The sequence below is a fragment of the Panthera tigris genome, chromosome B4 (assembly GCF_018350195.1).
Source record: "Panthera tigris isolate Pti1 chromosome B4, P.tigris_Pti1_mat1.1, whole genome shotgun sequence".
Taxonomy (NCBI): Eukaryota; Metazoa; Chordata; class Mammalia; order Carnivora; family Felidae; genus Panthera; species Panthera tigris.
The window spans coordinates 99,124,031-99,150,958 of NC_056666.1; the positions used below are offsets into that span (position 1 = coordinate 99,124,031).

The 26,928-nt window shown below is 37.7% G+C and overlaps 1 protein-coding gene and 2 long non-coding RNA genes across 13 annotated transcripts in view; 1 reads left to right on the top strand and 2 right to left on the bottom strand.

Moving 5' to 3' along the window:
* Window positions 1-11,082, bottom strand: part of OSBPL8 (oxysterol binding protein like 8) — a 150,865-nt gene extending 139,783 nt beyond the window's left edge. For 5 of the 9 annotated variants that reach the window (XM_042992796.1, XM_042992785.1, XM_042992792.1 and 2 more), the window contains exon 1: window positions 10,987-11,082. The gene's annotated coding sequence lies outside the window, so the exon portion shown is untranslated. Of the gene's footprint in view, window positions 1-9,383; window positions 9,738-10,986 lie in introns of those variants that run through there. The other 4 variants (XM_042992794.1, XM_042992793.1, XM_042992786.1 and 1 more) reach the window with 1 other exon arrangement.
* On the top strand, window positions 9,862-26,843 carry LOC107180234. 3 transcript variants are annotated; one of them, XR_001511000.2, is made up of 5 exons: window positions 9,862-10,107; window positions 10,620-10,788; window positions 12,097-12,234; window positions 24,158-24,247; window positions 26,507-26,843. It is a non-coding gene; the product is annotated as an uncharacterized LOC107180234 (long non-coding RNA). The 3 variants fall into 3 exon arrangements; XR_006220068.1 differs by having other exon boundaries at window positions 26,511-26,843; XR_006220069.1 differs by lacking the exon at window positions 26,507-26,843 and adding an exon at window positions 24,713-24,731.
* The window catches only part of LOC122240392, a 28,729-nt gene continuing 23,444 nt past the window's right edge, over window positions 21,644-26,928 (bottom strand). Inside the window, exon 5 of the long non-coding RNA XR_006220071.1 lies at window positions 21,644-21,718. This is a non-coding gene — a long non-coding RNA (uncharacterized LOC122240392). The remainder of the gene's footprint in view (window positions 21,719-26,928) is intronic.

The following is a 26,928-nucleotide window of genomic DNA, read 5'->3' on the forward strand; positions in this document are numbered from 1 at the left end:
AATACCACAGAAGAGAGGGGAAAGAAATAGATAAATTTAAACGTATTTCCCGAGGATAATTTATAATCAATCAATCTGATATCTAAAGATCCAGTAAAGAATGGGAAATAAAAAAGAGAACAGGTTAAAGAAATTTTATGACTATAAAATGAAAGAAGGAGATAAAAATTAAGGCCTTCAACGAACTAGCTAGGCAATTTAAGTTCAACATTTTTTTTAAGTAGGTTTCACACCCTAAATGGGGCTTGAACTCACAACCCTGAGATCAAGACCTGAGCTGGAACCAAGTTGGATGCTTAATCAACTGAGCCACCTGGGCGCCCCTAAGTTCAACATTTAAAGCACCAAAGATTATAAGGTAGAAGTGAAGGAAAATAAAGAAAAATATCAGTAACTACTGAACCAACGTAGCTATAACAATTAAGGGAGAGAAATAAATATAAAAGAATAAGCCCTCACCTATCTGGACACAGTGAAGACACAGAAAATAACATTTCTCAGTAATCAAAATATCACAAGAGCCATGGGCTTAAAGCTAATATGTTATTCTCTGGAGCAAAGTCAATATTTTATCCACAATTTTAAATGGTCTCATTCAGTTTCCAAATAACAAAGAAGAAATGGCAGAGAATCATAATGACATGTGCAACCAGGATAGAGGACAACAAAAGGGGAATCAGAAAAACTAAGAAGCAAACAAGAATTCAAAAGGAGTACAAGTTTTAGGACCAACTGGCATACAGATATAAACACCTATACAAATCACTAATGAAGGAACATCATTATATTTTAACATAGTATCACGATCACAATTTCTATGAATAAGCCTGCATTTAAAAAAAATAATTCAATACTTCTACATACCTGACGTTTAAGAAGCTAGAAAAGGACTCTAATAAAAGATGACTAAATATAAAATTTCCTTCCAGTTACTCCATCCCATTGAAATAAAAATTCATACAGTTCATACAGAAAGAAGTAAAGCCGTAAGAACAAATAAATTTAAAATTGGAAATAGGGGTAGTGTGTGTGTGTGTAAAGCTTGACATAATAAGCAGAGAAAACCACACGCCCGTTATACCCTTTAAGAGTGACACAAAAGGGTGGGAACCCATATGTGTGACAGGACCCAAGAGAGGCATGATTGCAAACTAAACGATACAGCAAAGGGTGAAAATTGTGGGGTGAAAAACAGAATTAAATGTTACTTGACTGTATGAGAACAACTACATTTCCCATCCCCCATCTCCAAGCAAGCACCTAAACAACTAAGGGCAACATTTACCCCGAGGCAAAAAGACACTGCTTTTCTAGAAGATATATGACTAGGAAAGACTAAAGTGAGGATGATGGCAGAGTAATAAACCCTTTTCATCTGGCATTTAGAGGGCCAACAGGCTGGAAACTAGCTCCTCTCTCGTACCCTAAAACAATGCTTGCCAATAGACAGGCCCTACCCTGTACTGTCCAGCCCTGAAATGCTGTGGCTAGAGTTCCTATTCAAAGAAAAAACTAGTAGGGAAAACAGTCCAAGGAACAGGGTGGGAGAGGGGAGACCCAGACCAGAAGCCCAGTCCTTCTTTCTAAACATGAATGGACAACCAAGAAACACCAGGGATATAAGGAAAACTAATCATGAAAAATAATAATTACAAAAACAAACACAGAAAGTGACCAGAATGGAAAAAGAGATAATCGAAGAAGCACAAAAGAACCTTATGTTTCAAAAAACTATTTTACATATTCTGAGACTAAGAGCAGCAAGTATTACAACATAAAACAGAGAAGAATGATAGGAAAAGAAAAACAGAACAAGAAAATTCACAGATTACCCACCCAAAAATAACAGACAAAAAAACTAGGGAAAAAAATCCCCTGAACAAAGAATCACAAACTATGAAAATAAAATGAGACAAAGATGATCAATCCAAGAGAGAAAATACCTGCCTACCTAAGAGCACATAGGCAAACAAAAAAGTGAAGGCTGGAAAATAACAAAGACCTAAGAGAATTTCTGAGAATTGAAGACTCTCATTTAGACAAGAAGAACAACGGAGTGCCTAAAACAAATAACCAAAACAACAACCTAGGGGCACCTGGGTGGCTCAGCTGGTTAAGCATCCCTTGGTTTCGGTTCAAGTCATGATCTCACGGTTCATGAGTTCAAGTCCACATGGGCTCTGTGCTGTCAGCTCTGTGCTTGGGATTCTCTCTCTCTCTCCCTCTCTCTGTGCCCCTCCCACCCTCTCAAAAATAAACTTTAACAACAACAACAACAAAACAAAAACAATCTTTATTAGGACAGAATAAAAAACAAATCATCATGTTGAAAAAATAGTGATTAGCCAACATATGGCTTCTAATCAGCACCCCTGGATGCTAGAAGACAACCAAGCAATACTTTCAGAGTTCTAAAGGAAAATTACTTGCAACCTACAATATTGTGCCCAGCTATCAGTCAAATGTTAGAATAGAATGGAGACAATTTGTACATAGAATAAGTTAGAAGTTTACCCATCAAACACACTTTTTCAGGAAGTTACTCAAGGACTCCAGAAAAAAGATCAAGTAAATTTAGAAAAAAAGATCTAAAATAGAATGGATTAAATTCAAGAGTACACCAAAAGGAAGTTCCCAGAAGAGACTTAAAAAGCAACTAGTGCAAACTGAAGCAGAATTAGAGGCAACTCCAGATAAATAGGGAACACAATATAAAGCACACTATGCCAAAGAATTGAGGGGAAGGGGGAACTGATTTTGACTCAGGTCATGATCCCAGGGTCATGGGATCAAGCCTTGCACTGGGCTCCATGCTGAGCTTGGAGTCTGCTTGGGATTCTCTCTCCCTCTCTCTCTGCCCCTCTCCCACTCACTCATTCTCTCTGTCTCTGTCTCTGTCAAAATAAAATAAAAAGAAAAAAAAAACAACATAGCTTCCTTTTTTGCATGTTCAGAAACAAACCTCTCCCATGAACTCTACCTCTCTCCTAAGAGGAGAAAAAGTCTTTTAAATAAAGCTAAGTGTCTTTCAGTTTAAAGTAGTTTCTTTCAGCTTAACTTGGTTAAGACAGTGGTTCTCTACCAGGGGCAATTTTGCCCCCAAGAGGACATTTAGCAATGTCTGGAGACATTTTTGGTTGTATGATCAAGCGGAGGTGCTAGTGGCATGTAACGGATAGAGGGATGCTGCTATACATACTACAATGCACAGGACAGCCACTCACAGCAAAGAATTATCCAGCTCAAAATATCAATAGTCAATAGTACCAAGATGGAGAAACCTGCTTTGAGGGAACTCTTCAGACTTTTATAAAAGAACTTTCATAATTTCTCATGGCTTCTCATTCTTATAATGGTGTCTGAGCACAGAGCATTCATGGGCACAAGAAGTATTATGATGGATCTAAATGTAGATCCATGCCCTCTGGGTCCTCATGGGCTTCAGAGTTTTAGGAGAGTCATAACGGCACATGCTGATGAGAATATTATAACAATATCCAGTGGATCTATTAACTTGGTCCCACCTCAGCTCTTGCTGGTATGGATATTCTTAGGAGCTCAACTACCTATCCTAGGCAGCCCAAGCTTACAGTTAAAGCAATACTAGCTGCTTAACAAACCCCAGATCTTCCATTAACTTTACACAATTAAAATCTCTCATTAAAATTACAATCTATTATGGGTACACTCCTCTTTGATGTACAGCTTTCTTCCACATGGTAATTTAAGGACTCTAAATCCTTCCAATCTCATGGCTCTACCACCCTCTTAAGTGCTCCTGGTTCCTTGGATTGGAAAAAAAAAAAGTTGGAGAAAGAACAACTGCTTTTCTGTCACTCTATGCTAAAGTGAAAACACATCATTTCCATTCACATTCCACTAGTGAAAATCAGTCACATACATGGCCCCACCTAGATGCAGGGAAGGATCACAAGGGTAGAGGAGAGAATGACAGAAATGCACTACTAGCTGAGCAACTACTTCCCAGTGTTAACTATACTACAGCAAGAGGGAGTACCAACTGTGGTGGGCACTGAGCTGAATCTTACAGAGCTGCCCTTCCCCCCCCCCAACAATTACTGCATGGTCCCTGCCTTCACAATAGTAGCTTGCTGGCTCCCACTCTGTTAACTTCTATTTTTTTCACTAGGATTATGTGAGAACTTCTAGATCTCTTTCATACTACATAAGAACCATGGAAAACTCTGGGCCCTACTCTGCCTAAATATACCATCTTCTTCTGCCATGTCAGCACCAGACCAGGTACAGGGCAATAAGCTAATAAGAGGCTGTGCAGGTTGTGAACTTAAGTAGTCTGGCTCCAGAGCCTATGCTATTTGGCCTCCTTAGATTTATAAAATAATAGGTAGTAAGAGAGTAATTCTATGATCATTAATAAATATTTATAAAGCCCCCATATCTTGCAAAACAGGCTAGGAACCATTACAAACTCCCCAGTATGATGCACAGCATTGTTTTTTCCTTACTTTTGACTTGCTGATTTTAAGTGCTATTACAGTCAAAACAGGCAAAAATATACAGTAACAAGGCTGGTCTTCAGAATTTCCTCACCCCCAATCTGTACTTTAAAAATGTACCTGCGCCCTCATGTTCAAGGTGTTCTACCTGTTTACTCTTACCCAGATAATGCTACTTAGAGTGGACTGCTCTCTCCCCAGACCTACCATACTCCCACGCCATCAAAACTTACCTACCCAGATTTCATAATTTCCACAGGGGCCCGAGTCTTCTCTGTAAGAAATTATGTAATCTGATAAACTACTGTGGCACTTGGCAGTCAAAACACAAGTTGCTTTTTCAGTGGTGAAAAATTTCAATAGGATAGATTGCAATTACACAGATTTGTGACCCTCAAATATTACTATATAAAAATCCTCTGTACTAAGTCTGTACGTCAGTCTTACCCTAAAAAAGTATGAATTCAAAAAATTTTAACAAGTCACCTTAAAATACTATATCCACTATGTTCTTTTTTTTTTTAATTTTTTTTTAACGTTTATTTATTTTTGAGACAGAGGGAGACAGAGTGTGAGTGGGGGAGGGGCAGAGAGAGAGAGAGAGAGAGAGAGACAGAGAGAGAGACAGACAGAGAGAGAGAGAGAGAGAGAGAGAGAGACAGACAGACACAGAATGTGAAACAGGCTCCAGGCTCTGAGCTGTCAACACAGAGTTCGATGTGGGGCTCGAACCCACGAACCATGAGATCATGACCTGAGCCGAAGTCAGACGCTCAACTGACTGAGCCACCCAGGTACCCCAACATGACAAATACTTCAAACTAGTAACTGGTACATAGCAATCAACACACATTAGCTGTTATTAGTAGTAGTATTACCAGCAACAACACCTACTAAGCTACCTGCCGGAGCTCTAACAATCTCCTTCTGAATCCATCATGTTTTTAACAATCCTAAATCAAAAGTTTCTCCTTTTTATGTGAAGAGTCTCCAACCCCAAAACCATTTCCTCTTTTCTTTGGTGGTTTGTGAATATGGAAGGTAGTAACTGGCATCTTTATCATTTCAAAACTCCAGACTTTTTTTAGTTTTTTTTTTTTTAATAAAATTCCCTTCCAAATATTATACAAAGGACAGATTGCTCCAAGGATTATAAACACTACAAAGAGTTCACAAAGTATAGTGAAAAATTGAGATTCATAGCCAAATAGCTACCACAGCAAAAAGCTTAGATAAGAAATGATACAGAAGTCCATTAGCCTACTCAAAAAATACCGAATTCTAAAATAAAGCACACAGGTAGAGATCCACCATGGTTTATAGTCATTCAAATCACCAAAAACATAGAGGATGTTTTGGGTAATTTTTTTTTTTCCTTAATAGCAGGAAAATCCCCTGTGTCTTCACAACAATGAACACATAACATGATAGGCATGGACTATTTCTTCAAAAACAAATTCTATAAAGAAGAAAAGCCTAAAGGCTCAGATTTTCAGCCACACGTATCCCTTACTTAAAGCTTTAAAAATTTAAGGCATCTAGCATTTTTCCTGGTAACATTAAAATGAAACAAGCCTCATTTCTGTCAGAAAACATTATGTTTGACTGAAAGAAAACTAAGCATCTAAAATTTTGATACTTATAAATTTAAAGGTAATTTAAAGGGTCAACTCAAAGATCAAGTAGATATGAGGTCATGATAAATACACCAAAATATTTTTTAATAATCTAAAGACAAAGATCCATTTTAAACAATTTAACATAAAGTTCTATGTCTTAGATATTGAAGTAGGCACTTCCATACACATTATGAACCTTCATTCTCCCAATAACCATATGGGATAAGGATTATGGTCTTCCTTTTACAAATGAGATAACTAAGGCCCAGTGATTTGCCCAAAGGCACTTACTTGTATAAGATTTAATCAGAAATCCATTTCAAATTTTCTGAACCCCCTAGTTCAATGCTCTTGCTTTCAGTATACCACTGTCACTTCCAAAACTCAAGTCCTCTAAATCTTAGTTCTTATAAAGTGTGCCAATCTTTTTATCTGGGAAAGAGAACAGTTATAAGGGGAAGAAAAATTATTCATAATTTACCAAAAAAGACTCACTGTGCTTAATCCCATGATTACCCAGTCCAATTTAAATGCTTTGGTTCATGCTGTCTACCCCCTTAAAACACCTGCTTATCTTCAGATATACAGCTTTCTGCAAAACCTAACTCACGAATTACCTCCTCTAAGAAAGTTTCCCAGTTATGACCTGCTCCCTTCCTCCCAATCCAACATCCTTCCTTATCACCTCACTCCTTGTATCTATTTCGGACTACATTATCACACACTCCTTTTCATTCTCCTGTCATATATCTGGAACTGTATGTTTTCATTCAGTAACTATTAAGCATTTGCAGAGTGGATGGTGAGCAAAAAAGACAGGCCCTTGCTATCATAGATGGTTTACAGGGTTCGCAACTTTAAAAAAGGTAAAAATAACATGGGGTGTAAGAGTATGATCAAGGACAAGCATTCATTTCCTACAAGGCCTCTGAAGAAAGCTTTCTCCCTTGCATACTTGATAAAACTTTTCAGGGAGGAAAAAGTCTGGAAGGTCTCTCAGATCAGACCTTCAACTTCATGCCTTTGAGAAAATGAGGGAATGGAATGGGGAACCAAGATAGAAAGGACAGATCTAAAATCTCTCAGGGGTTTCCCACACATGGACGTGAAATCTACCTCTACAGGTTAGTCCAGACATCTCTTCCTGAGTTGTATCCACAAGAAAATGATACTTTAGCTACAACTGCTCCAATCAAGCATCTCCACCAATCTCCTTGCACCCAGCCACCTTCATTATACAGTACTCAGAGGCTTTTCAATTCAAATTGTATATATGCATTACATGTACGTCATATTCACAAAGCAAAAGCAGGACTTAACGCCTTCTACTTTTGAACTCTTGATGCTCCAAGATCATTGCTATAAGTGTGTTCAGCTTGGGGTATTATATTCAAATATAATACTTCAGGTGTTGCTATTAGCATAAGAATTTTCCACAAAATTTGAAAACTACGTCTAAGCATCAATTCCTATTTTGTCACCCATGCTCTAAGAAACCTGCTCTTGAAGGATTATTTCTAAACCAAGTTTAAATGTAGGAGGAGTACTCACTAAAGAAATTCTGCAATTTGCTCTTTAACAAGGCCAAATTTATAAGTGCCAAAAATGTGCTATAAGAAACACATCTGATTGCCTCCAAAATGTAATAATATTCTAACTGAAAAATGACAGCAGCATCTTTCCGATATCACAGATACCACACTAATATTCAATAAGAAATAAACCATAGCCATTTTTAATCAAACCATTTCTAAGCAGCTGTAACGTATTGTGGCTCAAACGGTTCACATGGAAATTGACCGCAACAACCTAATCTCCATAATTAGAGACCTAAAAAGTAATTCTTATGTTTCATCTATTCCCTTTCCCAGCACTTTGAACAGGCATATTGTAGTCATCTCATACACAGTTACTAACAAAAAAGGGGCAACAAATATGTAAAATTAGCTATATCTTCTATAAAGGACAAACTGCATACCCTTACTCTCCCTTCCCCAACCTGTTCTATAAAACTAGCATGATCTTAATTTCACTGTAAAACAGGTTCTAGCAAGCATAAAAATTGGCCATAGTCGCTAAGCATGATCAACTTTAGATAACACCTGATGGAATGAAGAAGCCCTAACAAGCAATTCACCCATGTCTCTCCACAATCCTTGCTTTCTTTGGAATCCTAAGGGAGGCAAAAACAAAAAACCAAAAAACCCCAAAAAAACAAACAAACAAACAAACAAAACAACCACACACACACACACACCAAACCTGTTTTAAATGATTATCTGAAAAGACCTAAAGTGGCATTAATTTGAGGCTAAGTTTCAAGGGGCATAAATAAAAACTAATAACCCTACCATACATAGGACATTCTAATACTAATTAGAAGTCACTCAGCTCCTCTAGGATTAGAAAGGCAAAAACTTCATTAAACTATTGAACGCAAATATGCTTACACCATAAGTTAGAGAAGTTTTCCCATCTGTTTAAATAGGCGCCCAAGGTATCTATTATTTCAAACAGCATTTAGATAAAATGAAATTAGGCAAGTTCCCCAAGGCAGATGTCTTTCATAAAGAAGAGTGTGTTAAATGACTTTTGTGAATGGAAAATCTGCAAGTACTGTTGCTTCACTCAGCTGGTCTTGAGTGGGTGGCTCAATGAACCAGAAGCATGCTCCATTGGAAGCTCCTTAGAACCGGATTCCACCCTTGAGAAAAGGCTTGGAAACAAACAATACATTTAAAAGTACAGCAAAGGCTTCGCCTTCCTCCCATGTTACAAGGAGGCCACAGGAACTGAGTTGAGAGCAACAACACCGTGTCACCGTGTCGGCTCTGCAAGGGCGGGTGCGGTCTGCGGTGCGCGGCACAGCCTCCTCTAGGGCTGTCACAGGAAAACTGGAGCCTCGCCTTAACCGCACCAAGTGACAAAGCGCCAGCTCTCCCCCGGGCGGGGGCTTCCGGCGAGACCCCGAGGTCGGCCCAAACTTCGGGAAGAGTCACTCGGGGCAGTCAAAATGCTCTTACCAACCGCCCCCCCACCGCCCCTTCCGCGGCTATGTAAGGTTTGCAGACGCACGTCCTGTGGGCCCCAAAATACTCCACCCCCGCCAGCCTTTGGAATCCCCCACTCCGAAAAGGGACAAAGGAGCCAAAGAGGAACTCTCCGGCTCGGGGAGTCCCCACTGGCCCGAGCTGAGAACGTGGGGATGGGGGTGCAGTCTCCCGGAGGGGTGCGGACCCGCCACCACCACCCCCCCCCCCGACCCAGGGACCGGCGTGACACTCACCGGTGCGGAGCCCCCGGAGAGGCGGGGAGGAGCAGGCCGATTCCTCCGGGGCCCTGCACGCGCCCGGGCGGACCCCAACTTCTCTAGGCTGCTGTCGCCGGAGGCAGCTAGGGCGCGAGCCCAGACCGAGGGCGCTGGCTCGCGGCCGCGGAGGCGCTGCCGGCTCAGCCCGCGAGGGGGGCGGGAACTCGCGGCCCGCGGTCCTCTGGCCAGGGCGGGCTCTACTTTCCCTCCGTCCGCCCGCTACTGGCTGCGACCACTGCCGCGGCGAAAGCTAACGCTGCAGCCACTCGGGCTACAGCTCCCACCACCGCCTGGCCCCGAGTGCGTCGCGGCCTAATGTTGTCATGCGCCGCGTCGCCGCCTCTCTCAGCACCCACAGCCGCCAAGATCCTCTACATTTGGGCGCCCTCCCCCTCCAGGCCCCGCCCCCAGCTCGCGGGCTCCAGCCACCAGCCCCCCTCCTCTCTTTCCCGTCACGTGACGGCGCGCGGAGGCGGCCGCGGAGACGCCTCCCCGGCGGGCCGGGAGGGAGTCGCGCGGGAACAACTGTCAACACCTAGTTCTGCCAGAGCCTTATCGCATCCGAATTGCCTCCGCACACCCGAGGGCGGCTTCGGGATTCGAGCCCACCGCCGCCCGCCCGTGATCTACTGAGGTGTGGTCTGGACCGGTCTTGCAGGGCCCTGCCTAACCTGAGAAGACTGCACAATAGAGCTCACTGGTATTGGCCCAGGACCCCACGCCCACTCGGAGGCCCGGAGGCCCGAGCTTGAGACCCGCCTCCCCAGCCTCGGCTTAACTAAAGTTTTAGACAAACAAAGGAAAAAAGAAGGCATCGTGGTGTCTGGTTTGAAAAGCAGTAACAAATTGTTCCTATTTCTAGTACCACGTTAATTGTGGCATTTAATTTACTGTCTTCCTCATTAGAGTTTGTGGTTTTGGGTTTTTTTTGTTTTTTTGTTTTTTGTTTTTTTTTTTTTAGGAAAGGATGGTGTGTCTCAATCACGCTGGGATGAAAATAGCCTAGCAAACTTATTTTTGTTCCTAGTCAGGTTCAGCATATTTCGTGCCAGTTCTACAGTCATTAAGTCTCACAATGTGTTAGGTTGGTGGCAGTTTAAACAGATCCACAGGATTTGGCAATTCGTTGCAATTTTAAAATAAAGCCTAATCTTTTTTTTTTTTTTAAGTACCTAACTGTTGGACGTAAACTTGCTTTCCTTTTAAACCCAGGTCCGAGGAACTCTCCCCGCCTACCCCTGGTGATGAGAGGAAAATAATAGAAATGCCAATCGCCAGAGGAAAGAAAGTAACAATACAGAAATGAAGGAAGTAGAAAAGCAGAAAGATCATAATCAAACCCTGCTAACCATGCAAGCACATGAAGAAGTTTGCTCAGTTTGTAAGTCATTTTTCCTTCTGGCCCAGAACTAAGGGTTTTTGCTTAAGCAAGTTTTATGCCCTCATTACGTTTTCTTAACAAGACCTCAAAAAGCATTCTGATCACCTGGATACTTGAATAACCAATAGAGTTTGGCCTATATGATCGTAATTATCAATGTATTTCATGACACACTAAGAAATAGACTTTAGGACTCACCATTATTTCATGTTAAGAAAGAAAAATACTGCCATTTAAACTATGCAAAGCCACTGATATTTTTTAAGACACATCTTGAATTCAGAGATGTTAAAATGTGAGAAACAATGGGTCTTGGAATCTATGAGATATTGTAATGAGCTGGTGTTCCGATGAGGGAAAGATTCTACAGGTTCTGTTCTGAAGTCTGAGATACTGTCTTTGTAGTTCAAATAAATATGAGAAAAGTTTTATTATTGTGTGAATGACACTAACTCAGTAACTTTGGAGTTTGGCATCAGATTGAAATGTCTTCTATTTTCTAGAGCACTATTTTTTAAATTGACTTAAAATTCAATTTTATTTTTTAACAAATAGGCTGGAATGGAATAGAATATAAAGATAAGAGTACACATTTAGTGTGGACAAGAAATTGCTTTGTGAAATTTTTGTTTCATTTGTGGGGAAGGATAAGAGTGTGTCCTATGTTGTGATTTAACCTGTGTTTCTTAGTGTGAGTTGCAATCAAATAGATTTGAAAAAGAATGTTCTTGGAGCACAAATAACATGCAAAATATACCCTCTGGGGTCTGTTTCTCTGGTTCTTTTCCTTTACTCTGGGAACTAAAACTACAGATCAGTAAAATAAGGCAAATCTCCTTGACAATCCTCTCCTGCGTCAGCCCAAATTTCTTCTATTGGTTGTTGAAAATAAACAGTCTTTTGTTGGAACGGAAAGCACCGTTTTGGAAGCAAGGTGGTGGTGGTTTACAGACTCTGCTAATTAGATGTGTGACTGGACGAATTACTCTCTGCATATCAAGCTCTGATAAAAAGTAGGGAGTTGCGGGGGGTGGGGGGAGGGGTGGCGCCTGGGTGGCTCAGTTGGTTAAAGCATCCAACTCTTGGTTTTGGTTTTGGCACAGGTCTTGGTTTCAGCTCAGGTCATGATCTCACAGTTTGTGAGTTCAAGCGCTGCATCGGGCTCCACACTGATGGCTGAGAGTCTGCTTGGGATTCTCTCTCTCCCCACCCCCCTCTCAAATAAATAAATAAATTTTTAAAAAAAAGTAGGGAGTTGGACTATATGCTGTTTAACCAATGTTATTCAACCTTTTTTTTTTTTTTCAGTGAATGATATTCACATTGGAAACAAACAGCCAGGATTATGCAAATTATTGTCTGACTACCTATAACTCCTATCAACCACACTCAAAAAAAAAAGTCAATGCAAGTTCATGAAAGTGAAGATATTATGGGACAACAAATGTAAGTATATCTTTTGTAATTGTATTTTAACTGTTGCTAGTAATAGTTGCTTGTCATGAATGATGATTTTGACATACCTCACAATTGATTGCAACAAAATGATGTATCAATACATTGCAAATGAGAAATACATACTTTTCAGATCCTTTCACATCTAATATCGTATGATTTCAGGAAATGATCAAACTAGCATTTTGATGTAATCACAACATAAACACAAACTGTAATGTGTGATCCTGTGCTATAACTGAAAAATATCCTAAAACTCCCATTTGCTATGTTTATATACCCTGCAAGTTTGCTACTCTTAAAATTATTTTGAGAATAATATTTTTAATAAAACTTTTTAATATAATTGTCCAATTTTATTATAACTATTCCATTTTAACTCCAGTAAGAATCTCTTACGCCTAGTGTTTAATTCATTGTACATTTCTGACAATGAGAAGTTCTTTTTCCAAATCAGTTAAAGCACTGACAGGCACGATAATTTTTCCCACAGAATATGCATCATCCCTGACCTAGAATGAGAGAGATTGGCTTGAAGTTGTTTTCTGTTTTTTTGTTTTACTTTTGCCTATCCATTTAGACATTTATGTTGCCAAAGATTGCTAATGGAGATTTTAGGTTAAAATCCTCATTTTCTCAGAGAAGATTAACAGCAACCTCAAACATAAATAAGGTATTCAATACAACTTTGAAGACTGTGGTAGATTATGTTATTACTCTTGGCCATGTAACTTGCTCTAACGAATGGCTTATGAGTAGATGTAACACATGCCAACTGCTTTTTTGAGTGCAACATTCAGGTCAATCTCTTGGTCTTGTGCTGCCTGGCCATGAGAAAGGCGTGTTCCAAATAGGGTCTCAGAATGAGAAAATATGTGGAGCAGAACTGAAACTGACCTTTAGAGCAGTACACCAGCACCTGACCTGCAGCTACTAACATGAAGCAAGAGTGAATCATAAATATTTGTTGTTCTAAATCACAGAGATTTTTGAAATTGTTATATAGTATAATCTCACAAATCAGCTTAAGTGAATTTAAGCCAACAGATAAGTGGTTCAAAGGCTAAATGCACTGTAGAACAATAATAATCTTCAATTTAATAAAACAAAATAATAGACATCTACAAGATGCCTGGCTGGCTCAGTCGGTTAAGTGTCTGCCTCTTGGTTTCCACTGAGGTAATGATCTCATGGTTTGTGGGTTCAAGCCCCATGTCAAGCTCTGTGCTGACAGCACAGAGCCTGCTTAAGATTCTCTCTCTCTCTCTCTCTCTCTCTCTCTCTCTCTCTCTCTCTCTCTCTGCCTGCTCCTCCCCCACTCAAGCACATGTGCATCCCCAGACTCCCTAAATAAATAAATAAATAAATAAATAAAATAATTAATAGACATCAACTAGGTATGTGGTAAGCACCCAACCAAAAATTTATATTAGGGGCTCCTGGGTGGCTCAGTCAGTTAAGCATCCGACTTCAGCTCAGGTCACAATCTCACAGTTCATGAGTTTGAGCCCTGTGTTGGGCTCTGTGCTGCCAACTCTGAGCCTGGAGCCAGCTTCAGATTCTGTGTCTCTTTCTCTCTCTGCCCCTTCCCCACTCGTACTCTTTCTCTCTCCCTCCCTAAAAAGTAAGCATTTAAATAATTTAAATAAATTAAAATTTTTTTATATTAAAAAAGTAGTCTGGGGTGCCTGGCTGACTCAGTTGGTTAAGCGTCTGACTTCGGCCCAGGTCACGATCTTGGGGTTCGTGAGTCTGAGCCCTGTGTCAGGCTCTGTGCTCACAGCTCAGGGCCAGGAACCTGCTTCGTATTCTGTGTCTCCCTCTCTCTGTGCCCCTTCCCCAGCTCACACTCTGTCTCTCTCTGTCTCAAAAAGAAATAATTTAAAAAAAAGTCTATTTGAAAAATCTACAGATTTTCTTGCAAAGTATTTACATATTGATTTTAAGTATTTCTGTTTAATATTATTTGTCTTAAATATCCCTCGATGAAAATTTGGATAATAAAATACAAAGAATATAGGCTTGTATTTCTGGCAATATCATGGCTTATATACCTCACTCAGTGATCACACTGGAAACAAAAATCCTGGAAAAATGTTTTAAATGCTATTAAATATATTGATTAACTGGTAATAAAGAAATTAGTAGTTCAAAACTGGAATGAAGGCAGAAACCTAGAGAGTTTCACTCCAAATGACCCCAAGGGCATTTGCCAAATCCAGTTAACACGAGCTTTGGTGTTCATGGCCTTATAAAAGACAAAACCCATGACCTGCCCTATGCACACAGAAAGCTGCATTTCCAAGGATTATTCATTTACTGTAAAGATGTATTAGAAATAAACTTGCCCCTTAGTAGCATACACACCTCTCCCCTATATTCTACAAAGAAAATTACTGTCTTAAACGTGGCACCTAGTGGAGAGGGGAAAAGCAAAATCATATCTGAGAATTTAGACTCACAATCCAGCTCTTATGCACACAAAAAATATAACTTGAATTCATATTACCTGGATGATCCCAGAAGGTATTCAGCTGATAATTGAGAAGAATGTTTGACTGATAGTACTTTCAGACATCTGGCAGAAGCAAATGCCAGCCCTCTCTGGAGGAACCCATCTTCAATTTAAGCCTTAAAGAATAATAAGTAAAAGTCTTAGGAAAATAGCTCACATTTTAAAAAATAACAAGCACAGAAGAAAATAAGACACCATTAGTGAGAAACAGTGAACATAAGATAGCAAAAACATTTAAAAAGACTTCAGATATTGAAATTACCAGACACAGACTATAAAATAACTATATAAAATATGAATAAGGGAATAAAAGATGACCTTGAAAATACATACACAAAACAAGAAAGTATAAAGAATAATCAAAGATATTTTTTAAATGGAACTTAAAGAATTAAAATATATAAGTTATTAAAATTTAAAACTCAGGGGACACATTTAATAGTCTATTTGACATAGCAGAAGTACAATTTAATGAACTGGGAGGTAGAGATGAAGAAGTTGTCCAAATGCAATAGAAAAAGAAAAAAATGAAAAATATAAAAGAGACTTTATGTGACATTGAAGACATTGTGAGAAAGTCTGAAATAAATTGATACTCCAAAAGAATAGGAAAGAAAAAAATGTGGCAGAAGCAATATTAGACATGATAATGGTTGAAAACTTTCCAGAACTGATGAAAGATTCCAATTCACAGATTAAGAAGTCCCCCAGATCCCAAGCAAATTAAAGAATAATAAATCTACACTTACATACATCACAGCAAAACTATAAAACACCAAAAAAACAAAAGGAAAAGAAAACTTTGAAATTAGTGGAGAAAAAAAATAGATTATTCTCAAAGTGTCTGGTAATCGGCCTTCATTAGTAACAATAGAATCAGAAGACCATGGAATAACACCTTCAGTGGGCTAAAAGAAAATCCAATGCCTATTTGAAGAGGTCTTTTAAGAAAGAGGCCAGGGGTGCCTGGGTGGCTCAGTTGGTTAAGCATCAGACTCTTGACTTTAGCTCAGGTCATGATCTCACGGTCATGAGATTGAGTCCTGCATCATGAGATCCAGCCCCAAGTTGGAATCAGGGCTGGGTGTGGAGCCTGCTTAAGATTCTCTCTCCTCTCCCTCTGCCCTTCCTCCCCGACCACAAAAAAAGAATGGGGCCAAAACAAAGGCATTTTTAGGCCAACAAAAGCAGAGTTTGCTGCTAATAGTGATTCTCACTAATAGAAAGTCTAAAGAAATTTCTCTCTTCAGACAAAAATAAAATGATCCCCCTATAAAAGATCTGGAGTTAAGACTGAAGTAAGAGCATTGAAAGTGGTAAATACTTGCATGAATCTAAAACCCACCAACTATGCAAAACAGAATTGTTAAAATTATTTAATAATATTTTTAAAAGAAAATATAGCTCTCACTCATATTCCTAACATCAGAATAAGTCCAATCAGATTCTTACCTTATACCTACTATTAAACAGACCTCATCAGAGCAAGTATTTTTCCCATTTGTATTATTATTTCCATCTGGTATATGTCCTTAAAAGCAAAAACACTAGGGGCACCTGTGTAGCTCAGTCGGTTAAGCATCTGACTTGATTTCAGCTCAAGTCATGATTTCATGGTGGGATAGGGCCATGCATCTTGCTCTGTGCTGACTGCACTGAGCCTGCTTGGGATTCTCTCTCCCCATCTCTCTCTCTCTGCCCCTCTCCCACATGCTCTTTCTCTCTCTGTAAATAAATAAAAATTTTTTAATTGAAAAAAAGCAAAAGCACTAAACATTTTCATTTATTTTTTTCTCTTATCCATATAGGCAAAACTAAATATTTTATTGATATTCTCTTTTTAAATAACTGTACTGCTGTAACATTTTAAGTGTTTTTCTTCATGACATTTTTATTTCAAATTTGCATAATGTACCAGCGGAGATGATTTATTAATAATCAGACTAAGAAATTAGCATATATTTAGGAGATCATGATTTAGAGTAATAGAGTATTAGAGTTATTTTTCACATATCTATGAAGAATTAATGAGTCCCACCATAGAAGTCTAAAAATGAAAGTTCATCATAACAAATTATATAATTATGTATTCACAGGTTAAGGGCAATTAAGTCTTATTGAAAAGCTCTGCCTACCCTTTCCACCCACATTGCCTAGTCAAAATTAGATGCATGCTATGACTTTTAACACTATCTCTGGAAATAGTTAGAAAATTTATGCTCAGTCTGTAAAGATTGACTCCTGAGGTTTAAGTCAGCCCAGGGGGCATCCTGAACTCCAAATAAATTTTTAAATGAAGAAGAAGAACCCATTTCTTTCTGATATCTACCTGGACTACACAGTCCCAGCTATAAGTATGATTTTCATTTCAATTTCAGGAGAGCATAGGGGTGCCTGGCTGGCTCAGTTAATGGAGTGTACAACTCTTGATCTCAGGGTTGTGAGTTCAAGTCCCATGTTGGGCATGGGACCTACTTAAAATAAGAAAAAGAATTTTTAAAAAGACAAAGTGTATAAAAAGCTGTTTGTCACAATTATGTAAACATGAAAAGCATAGGATGCATAATTCCTTAAATTTCCAAAGTTGTGGTAACTACAATGCAGAGAAATTATAACTTACTTTTTTTTTTTTACCAAAACTTTACTCTCTTTGTTTTCCTCAACCACATGAGATTATTTGAAACATACTTACTTCTTTAATGCTTTCTTGATGAAACCAAATCTATAATTTCACTGCAGAATGTCCAAATGAATTCCATTTCTTTATAGTTTTTAATGTTCGAGAGATTCTATATTATATTAGTATAGATTATTTCAGTTAGCTTTGTCCAACCTGTATTATACATCTATAAACTTTCTGACAGTTCACAAGTAATTCATATGAACTAGATTGTACATTAATTCTTTCAATTTAATAAGTTATCAGTTTTTACTGGGTCCAAGGCCCATCCTAATTACAAAAAAAATTAAGTATCTGTAAGTTACTCCACCTCTTTTCTGAAATGAATGGGAAGCTATCAAGAGACTCGCCCTATAAACTAACAGTGTTTCAAAACTCTCATTTCTGTTGTTCTCTGCTGGGAATGAAAGTTCCATACACACAACATCATCAGGTAGAAATCTACGTACCACTCCCAACAAGAGCAGGTGTTACCTAGATGCCTTTTGTCAAATCTCCTAAGTATTTATTATCTTTCTAACTCCTCCAGAACACTGGTACCCAAAGGTGGCAAGGTGAAGAAAGAAGACACCTATCCTATATTCCAGTAATGTCTGTCCAATGCATTCTTGTCAGGTTCATCCCTCTGTTCTAAGCCCTGCTGATATTTTCCCTTAGTTGTTTTCTGTCAATTCCCATGGGAGCCTAACTTTTGCCTGCTATTATATGCACAGACAGCTGAGACCAGACTCCCAATCCAATTCTGCCACCGGTTTCCTTTAACCCTTAATCCCTATAACACCCTCCTGGAAATGGACTGGAGTTCGGATACATCTATTTATGATTTCATTTTTAAATGTCAGCTCCTTTCCAGAGATGGCCAAATACTTCACTGCTTGTGGTCCTACGGTGTTGATTACTTCTGACTATCTTTTGCTGTCAGCCAATAGTCTTGGACCTGACATTGTTTGCATCCCAACCCCTCCTTCCTGAAGTTATTACAAAAGTAGTACACCATGAAGACAATTATCTCAACTAAGAACAGGGAAAATTATAGAGGAAAATGACCTTTATGCCAAAATAAGGTCAAGAAAAAAAAGGAAGTTACTATTAATGTATTAAAATAGACACATTCGACATATCAACCAAATGCAATGCGTGGACCTCTTTTAGATTCTGATTCAAAGCACTTTTACAAACTAGTTGGATATTACCTGATATCAAGGAATTATTTTTAATTGTTTTAGATATGATAATGATATTTGATTATGGTGTTTTTAAATGTCTCATTATCTAGAGACACATGCTATATAATTGGGCCCATGCTTTAGGGAAAAAAAAAATCCTTCATATTATGTCACTTTCTTTTCCCTACCTGTAGGTCAAATCCATGGGCATGTACTCTACACCTACTACTTGTTATTTTCTACCTGTAAGATAGTAATCATTTCCTCTTTGTCGTCTCTATGATTATTTTTTGGTAAAAGTATTCAAGTCAAAAGCAGCTCATGCAATCTGTTATTTGCTCCAAACCTCTGTTAAGCCATGGTGAAAGGCCAAACATCATATGAACTGTGGTAAATAAATCTGATTAAGCACGTTAACATGTTCAAATTTATATAAAGCCTTCTGCAAATACAGATTAGAGATGCTAAGAAGCAGATGTACTGATCTCCTTGGCATTCACATGATTCAGCTGCAAATAGAATTTGAACAGATTCCAAATGCATAACTGTCAAATTCATAAAAAGTAGCAACAAAAAGTCAAGTGAAAGTTTAAGCTTTGCCTGACTAGCACTGACTGTTTTCTGGGGGGGTGGGGGGGTGGGGGGGGGGAGTTGAAAGTATTCTGTTAACGTTTTATTTCTTCAGTGCTAATATTTGACAAGAACTAAGTGCTTTCATTTTATGCATGGATGTTCCCATTAGGTTAGCAGTTATAATCCAGAAACTGTTACGAGTTAATATCACTATCAAGTCCAAAGAAAAATCTCAATCAATTTAATCAATGTTACAAAGCTTGTCAATATAACTTTGACTCACTGAACTAGTACAGTATAGTGCAGTTAACCTCCACCTCTAAAGTCAGATATATCTCAGTTCTAATGTTAGCCCTGCCATTTACTAGCCCTGCCACCTCACCCAGCCTCTTTCCTCATCTGTAGAGTTAAATTTTTTTTTATTTTACAGTGTTGTTATGAGAATTAACTCAAGAAACATGAATTATTATGATTACTATCTTTGGGGAATATTACATTGTACACAATTTTACTAACTGTATTTTCACTTTACTCAGTGGTAAAAACAATTACACACAGACTGTATACTCTACCAACCTTACGTTGATACCAAGGCTTTGTGGCAGCTGGCCTAATTCTGAGAATTATAGAATATACATAGATGGGCATAACCTCAGGCTACGGAAGTAGATTTATCTAAGAATCTGTACATTCCCCAATTTAGGTATCAGTCTCACATGTGATGTAAGAATGAAAGCTTCTTCTACAGCAATCAGGAGATAGACTCAACTTCAGAGTTTTGTTTTCCATTCAAGTAAGACTTCAAACAGCCTTTAGAGTGTTGCAGTACATGGAGTCCACACTCTAAGCCAATCCCCTCTTGCCAAACTTATTTCTTAAGTTTACTATAATTCGGTTTACTACGAATCATAGTAAAAAAAAATTATCTTTAAGCACAATACAGGAATACATGCATTTCCTTATTCTTCTACCCTCACAATGTTTCTGATATTCAATAGAATATCCAGGATATCTTGTTTATGATATTCAGTAGATGTAAAAATCGCTTTTTGAAATGTTTTAAAGATATCAGATGTAGAGATTTGATGGATTCAAATTAAACATTTGGGGCTAGAATATTTATAGGTGATGTAGTATATTGTTTTTACAGCATCTTTCATGCTATTTGATTGATTCATAGTTATTGATGCTCAGACTGATAATTGAATTAATGATATGGCAGTCTCATTTCTACTTTATAAACTTGTGACTGGGAAGTAATTTGTTTCGTATTACTTTGATACTATGCATATACCCAGTTCCCCTTCTATAAACCTCATGTTTTAATACTTGTTGTAAACCCTTGCACAAGTCAATAATCTTAATAAAAATTGCAAAATAATTTTAATTCCATTATTCATTTTATATTCTGACATTTTTTTCAGTAAAATAGAGCTTGCCTTTATACCTAGAACTATTTGGTTACCTTAAAATATGGTTTATGCAGGAAAGGAAAAATAAATAATTCCTTACTTTTAGTTAGTAATCTTCAGAGAAAAGATAACTTGGAGACTAATGGGAAAATCTGAATTTGGGTTTTAGGTAAGATGAAAATTCATTTATTGGAAAGGTTAGAGATTGTTAATTTTTAAAAAGCAAGTTGTAAAACTGCACAAGTATGAAACTATTTTGGTTAAATATATATATATTTATACGCATATATAGGGATAAATAAAGGTATGCAAAGATATACAATAAGCTGTTAACAGTGGTAATAGATGGGAAATATGGATGTTTTTATTCTTCTATTTTACTTATATATAGTTTCCAACTTTCTGTCCTGCACGTACTACTTTCATAGTAACAGAATTTTTTTTTTTTTAAGAAAATCACTATTTCTTACTAAGCCTTAACATATAGCTTCTGAATCATCATCAACACAAGACTAAACATTCCAGCATTAAGAGGCTGCCAGGGCATCAACTTAACTGCTTACTTTTTTTAAAACCTCTCTGCTTGCAAATTTTCCTTTGCCTTTTCATCTTACCCATGGTTCATAGGGCTCAGCTCTAGATTCATGTAGCCTTTTCACTGTAGCAGTCCTCACGAATTGGCAACTTCTTTGTATGCTTCTGTTGATCTTTGGCAGAAATTCACTTATTTATTATTTAGTTTTTATGTCATCATATTAGTTTTCTTCTTACCTTTCTGACTCTTCCTCATTCTTTGCAAGTTTCTCTCTCTCGGCTATTTCTTTTTTTTTTTTAATTTTTCTAAAATTTTTTTAACATTTATTTATTTTTGAGATAGAGAGAGACAGAGCATGAACGGGGGAGGGGCAGAGAGAGAGGGAGACACAGAATCCGAAGCAGGCTCCAGACTCCGAGCCATCAGCCCAGAGCCCGACGCGGGGCTCAAACTCACGGACCGCGAGATCGTGACCTGAGCTGAAGTCGGACGCTTAACCGACTGCGCCACCCAGGCGCCCCTCTCTCGGCTATTTCTTCATTGCTCCAAAATTTCATACTCAGCCCTCTTCTCTTTTCACTCTATATCTTCTTCCTAGAAAAGAGAGGAGAAAATGGATCTTGTGTTCTCATTCTTTTTAGTCTATCTAATATGTATTTCTAGCCTAGTCCTCCCTCCTGAGCAACATAATCATATATATATAATCTCTAATTATTGTAATCTTCAGTTAGACATTTATGTATTTATAAATTTATATACTTATATATTTAGGTGTTCTCCTACCTGGATCTTAAATTAGAAATATGCTACTTTCAGAACTTTAGGGAAGTGTACCTTCCATTTTTATTTCTGCTATTTTCCCTAAGTAGAAAGAGCTATTTTATTTAATTGGTGATTTAAGAAGAAGAAAATAAGACCTAGCCCCTTTCTTGCCATATTTTTCAAATCTACCTATCCACAACAGATTATGTTCTGTCCTGTTTCTCATTCTGTGTAATAAACTAAATACACATGGATCAGAGCCTGGGCTTGCTTTTATAGGCAGGCCTGAATCCTAACCCTCATTCTTTCTACATTTGACCTTACTGAGTGTGGAGCACTGATTCTGTCCAAGTTTATCTGTCCTGAAGACCCACATTTTCCTTTTATTATGCCATCTCCCATTTGGACCTGGGGAAAAGTATTGAAAAGCTTCATTGTGGCTGTACATTGAAGTCCTTTGTCTAAGCAGCTTTATCAGTAAGAAGGTAGTTTTCATCTTTATCTGACACCCTATCAATTGTTTCTGAATTCAGAAGAGAGTAAGATATATAAGGAGCTGTCACTGGCTAAGCCCCATTATTGATAGAACAATTATTGAGAAGCTAGGTCTAATAAAAAAAAATGGAAAATGGAATCTTGCCAGTCTAACAAGAGAATAAAAGATCTCAGAAAAAAATGATAGCAATTATCAGATAATCAGCAAAACAAGAATTTGTTCATTTATTGCTGAATGCCTACTGTGTGTTAGGCAATGTTCCAAGGAGAAGTTCAAAGAGTTAGAATACTTTAAACAAAAGTTACCTGGTACTCTAATTTGACTGAGTTTTGAATCATTATAATAATCAACAACAAAGTAATGCTTTATATTCGTTGATTCAATATCAATGATTGATTCAACATAATAATTACAATATTTGAGTTCTTACTGTTTATCAGACAAGCAATTCTCATACTATGATTGAATCATCAGAACAACTCCGACAGAACAGAATAGTCTAGGTTATTCTGCAGCTGGAAAAAAAAGTCAATGATTTAACTGAACAGAGATTTATGTCTAATTCCAAAATGTTGGCTCTGGCTCCAGGTTGGCTCTGGCTCATGTCTTCCATGTGATGACATAATAATCTAGGCTCTTTAACCTTGTGGTGCCACCATCTTAATATGAGTCTTTTTCCATGATTGTCCCAGTAGGAGAATAAACACTAAAAAATCATATTGACCTTTCATGGCCTCATCTAGAAACTGACACGTGTCAATTGCACAGTATTTCATTGACCAGACAGAATCACATGTGCCCATCCAGTTGCAGCGGTGCTGAGAAATGACAGTCATTCTACTGAGTGCCCAGAAGAAAAAGAGAACTGAATATTGATTTACACTAGCAATTTGTACTATGAATGGCTATTATTACTGTCCTTTTTGTATAGGTGAGGAAATGGAGGATTAGCAAATTTAAGTAACTCATCCAATGTTACACAGAAAGTAAGTAGAGAAGGCATTATGTGAACCTGGATAATCTGACCCCTGAATTCATACTTAACCTTTATCCTATAGTACTTCCCAACTCCACACAGGAGCTCTGGCAGAACTCCACCACTACTAGACATATTTAATTCAATTTACTTAAATTTAGTTTAAATTTAAACTAGTTGTGCCAGTTATTGTAGTTTTGTCTGGAGGAAGTTTGGATTATTTGACCATATAGGTCTCTCCTAACACAGTTGGTTCTGTTTCAATGGAGAACCATGACTAATATAACAACCTAAAAATTAGTCTTAAAAGAAGGTTAGGAAATGATACTTTATTAAATTTTAGGTTAAAAATGAGATTCTATGCAAATCTTAATTACTTTGATCTTAGAATATCAAGTGAAATCTCAGAATCCTAGAATAACCTACAGATGTATGTCAATGTGTATTATATATTATATAACACAAAGTTAAAAAAAACTCAGTGGTTATAAAATTCATAGATTTTTGCAAAGAACCTTGTAGACTGAAAAAACAACCAAAACAATCTGCCACATATAGGCCTTAGTATATAGATTTTACTTAGGGGAGTGTTCTAATTGTCTTCACAAATGCAATATTGTGAGAATGTATGGCTAGGTGTTACTTATCATTTTAAAAAGAATTAAATTCTGTACAACTGAGAATGTTCATAGTCTCCAATTTTAATTTGTTTTCCTGTATATGATGCTGTTTCTGAAGTATTTAGTTGCCCCCTGCTGGTCACATAATTATAAAATTCCTAAAAATATATATTTCTCAGATTGCTCGTGATGACAAACTTCTAATGAGATACATTAAACTTTTTCATTAAATGAATTCACCATGGATTTCCAGTACTCAACTGAGATATGTAAGTAAACTGAGAGTTCTTAAATACAATCTTCTTCCTATAATATATATTTCATATTTTATGTCTCTTCAAGCCCTTTTTGAAACCATGTAGGGATAAATTATCAAACTGAGAGGGAAAAACAGTACTTTTTCAAGAATTTTTAAAACTGTATTTTATCCTGTCTCTACTACCGCCTCTCTGGCTAATCTTGGACAAGGGACTTTAACTTCTTGATATCTATTTCCTCATCTGTAATATTAAGAATAACTGACACGCAATAAACTGTACAATTTAAAGTATGATTTGGTAAGTTTTGACATGTATTCAACTGTGAACTATCGCTACCATAGTTCAAAATAGTGAACATATTTATCATTCCTAAAAGTTTTTTGTGCCACTTTGTATTTCCTTCTTCCTGTCTCCTGGCCCTCCCAACCCTCTCCCATCCTCCAGTAACCACTGATGTGCTTTCTGTCACTACAGATTAGTTTGCATCTTCCAGAAGAAAAACAAATTTTAAGTTCACTAGTTTAAGATAGACTAAAATGAGGTACGGAAAAACTTAAATTATTTTTGAATATTAAAAACTTTTTTGAGATTCCTCTATCTTGAAGCCTGAGACAACACTGTAACGCTGTGGCTAAAGGCTTTAACTTTAGAGTCAGCAGGTATGCTCTGGCATCTTGGCTATCTCATTTACTTGTTGTGTGACCTTGGGCAAGTTACTCAACATCCTAACTGAGATGAACAATTTCCCCATACTTAGGAGAAAGGATTGAAAATAGCATCTATCCCATAAAAATGTTGTGAAATTGTGGCCTGTACATACAATACATTCAACCAATGGTAGCCCTATTTCTTTAGACATTTCAAAGAACACTAACCCAATTTTAAGTAAAGGAAACAACCCTATTTAGCCAGTATAATCTTAAGGTAACCATTTTAGAAGTTTTATGTGAGAATTTTAAAAATTCAGTGTGCTAGCCATGGTGTCAGATGACTCTGACTCAAGTCCTTTTCTTAAGTCCTCCATTGGTTTTCCTTCCTCATAACTATTTCCCCAAGTGTCATGATTTTCCTTTCTTTGTAATTCCATCCCTAGCCAACATGTGACCTGACAGTCATCTGATTTCATCTTTATGATTTGACAAATGACCAAAGTAAAGTGAATGATAGTCATTCTAGCAAAGTAGAATGAGTGGTGGCTACCACTTGAGGTGACAGACACCATGGAAATAGAGATAACTGAAGAAACTAGTTTTTTTTTTTGTGATAAATGTTCTTTAACAGTTTTCCCCTTTATATTCAATTACTTCTGTTGCTCTTTCTGAGCTGTCAAGATCTGCCAGGTTCATACTTGATAAAATGCTCTGTCTACAACAGAAACTAATTGAGCTCCACTTACCAGCCTAGCCCAATCTAATATCCAGGGCAAGTTCTGCTTTTATGGAGGAGAGATACTGCATCTCGGAATTCCTTTGTGTGCCCTTTTCAATGAAGTTTTAGCATTGCATCATTAAAAATAGTCCTGAGAAATTATGTGTGTGTGGCAGATAGACCCTAAGGTAGCTCCCAGTGGTCTCTGTCTTCCAATATTAATGTCCTTCTTTAAGCTCCTACCCCTAAATATAGGTTGTAAACCTGAAAAATAAAAGGTATTTTGCCAGCCAAAAATGGATTTATTTTGGAAAAACAGAATTGCAATTCAGGACCAGCAAGTTATAGCAAAACTATTGATTGTCTAACAAAGGCAAAGAATGTTATTTTATGGAAAAGGAGGACATTGGGAGGGTTTGTTTTTGAACAAAAATCCATTGGAGAAAAGCACGAGTCTAGGGTAGTGGCAGTTTCTCATTGGCAGGGTTACAGGGGTAGTTAGTTTCTTGTAGCAGATGCAGTGTACATCTTTCCCTCTTGGGGCCTGTGATTAATGATTCTTGCCTGTTGAGAATGCTTGTTTCAGGGATCTGTAATAGACAATTCTTCCTATAATTGACACTAAGTGGTATGGCTTCCCATTCCAGCTTTTCCTTCTATTATCCCAAGTCCACTTTAGTGAGGTTTCCCTTTATTAATTTTCATAAGATGGAGCCTGTAAATTCCTTTGAACCAATATAATTTGGCAAAGGTAATAGGATATTATTCCCATAATTATATTATATTATAATATCATAGATGTGGTGGGATACATCACTCTCATCATTATGTTACATTATGTAAGAATCCATCTTGGTAGCAGAATTGTTCTTTCTCATTTTCCTGCTGGCTTTGATGAAGCAAGCTGCTGTGTTGTGAACTGCCTATGGAGAGGACCATGTGGCAAGAAACTCAGGTGGCCTCTAGAAACTGAAAACAGCCTCTGGATGGCAGCCAGCAAAAAACATCTACAGCCCCGAGTCCTACAGCTGCAAGGAAATGGATTCTGCCAAAAATCTCAGAGAATCTGGAAGCAGATTCTTCTTTGCTTGAGCCTCCAAATGGGAACAGAGTCCACCCAAAAACATTCGGTGTAACCAGGAGAGACCCAAAAGTGGAAACCCCAACTAAGGTGTGCCTGGGCTCTTAACCCACACAGAAACAGAGATAATAAAGTGTATTGTTTTAAGCTGCTAAATTTATGGGATTTGTTGCACATAAATATAAAATATACAGATTTTGGTATCTAGAAGTGGGGTGCTCTTGTAACAAATACCTAAAAA